Below are 1,755 nucleotides of genomic sequence, written 5' to 3' on the forward strand. Positions count from 1 at the left end.
TTGAATTTACGAAGTCCAAATGTATAAGAAACGCTACATAATATACTAGCAGATCAGAAGTACAATTCAGATGTTGTGACTAAGAACAAATACTCAGCCATGGTTTCTGAAATGCCTTACGAACACCATATCACAGAATTATAAAGAAAAATAACTATACAAATATGTTTTCGAGTGACAAGATCTGTAAATCACTTTAATTCACAGATGCAAAAAAAAGTATTCCGATCACATTGTTTTCAGAAACAACTCAAAATGTGGACAAAGGCCCATATTATGCACGAAAAGTACTCATCCGTAAGATAACTTGTAAATGATACTACTTTATCTAAAATCATTGTTATCATGCTTCCCAATAATGTGTATGCAATTGGAATGCTCGTGACTTACCGAAGTCTCACTTTTCCACTGAAGGTTGCTACTAAAAACTGTCCATATGAGACACGCAAAACAAATATCTGAATACTGATGCTACATAGATTTACCCATGGCGAAGGACGATACGAGAGCGCCTTTGTGTTTCAGACAGCATAATGGAATACACCAAACGGTGTATTACATGCGCTCTGACTGGTCAGCTCCGGTCAAAGCTTTGGCTTTGCAGAAAGAGATCAACGCACATCCGTGTCTTAATAAATACACGTTTCTTTCGCAGACAGAGGCTGCTCGCAACCGACTGTTGATCAACAGGTGAGTTGCAGCTAGCGCAGCTGTGTAATGTTTGAAAGGAGCTGGCTACAAAGCGACCCCCATTAAATTTTTATGGAAGAAGTTCCTCAAAGTGTATGTCTGGAACCTGTCACTATGTGGGAGTAAAACATGAGCCATCGGATATGAATCGGAGATGGACTTCGAAACATCTGAAATTTGGAACTACCAACATCTGTTAACAGTTTTCAAGACAGATTAAATATGCGCAGGAGTGCTAAAAGGAATAAGTGTTGAAAGAGGTCTACGGGAGTTTCTTCACAGAGTGTGAGATACATTTGTGACCCACATGCTGGATCATCAGTTAAACTTGTTGGTGGAAGAACTATCTCAGACGAAACAGAGTGCGGGGCAAATATTAAAATACGCAAAACAGCTTGAGTACGATGTTGGGTTACGTATACATGAAAATATAGAGCAAGTTAGGAAAAGACATAGAAAGCATCAAACCCTTTGGAAGAAAAACGACTTTAAAATGTCTTGTAGTCAGTATGGCAGCAGTTTTAAGAAGCACTACCTTAATCAGAATTGTTCCACATATTCAAATTGCTCTGAGCACTATGGAACTTAATATCTGAGGTCATCTGTCGTCTAGAACTTAGAACTACTTAAACCTGAAACTTCCTGGCATTTTAAAACTTCGTGCCGGACCGAGACTCGAACTCGGGACCTTTGCCTTTCGCGGGCAACTGCTCTACCAACTGAGCTACCCAAGCACGACTCACGCCCCGTCCTCACAGCTTTCATTCTACCAGTATCTCGTCTCCTACCTTCCAAAATTTACAGAAGCTCTCCTGCGAAACTTGCAGAACTAGCACTCCTGAAAGAAAGGATATTGCGGAGACGTGGCTTCGCCACAGCCTGGGGGATGTTTCCAGAATGAGATTTTCACTCTGCAGCGGGGTGTGCGCAGATGTGAAACTTCCTGGCAGATTAAAACTGTGTCCCGAGTTCGAGTCTCGGTCCGGCACACAGTGAAAATCTCATTCTGGATACTTAAACTTAACTAACCTAAGGACATCACACACATCCACGCCCGAGGCACGA

At 41.5% G+C, this 1,755-nt stretch overlaps 1 non-coding gene across 1 annotated transcript; it reads right to left on the reverse strand.

Annotated features, from left to right (window-relative positions):
- Positions 1-1,350: 1,350 nt before the first annotated feature.
- Positions 1,351-1,425, reverse strand: Trnas-cga (transfer RNA serine (anticodon CGA)). Its single transcript has one exon. It is a non-coding gene; the product is annotated as a tRNA-Ser (tRNA).
- Between the last annotated feature and the right edge of the window lie 330 nt (positions 1,426-1,755).

The sequence above is a fragment of the Schistocerca gregaria genome, chromosome 4 (assembly GCF_023897955.1).
Source record: "Schistocerca gregaria isolate iqSchGreg1 chromosome 4, iqSchGreg1.2, whole genome shotgun sequence".
Lineage (NCBI taxonomy): Eukaryota > Metazoa > Arthropoda > Insecta > Orthoptera > Acrididae > Schistocerca > Schistocerca gregaria.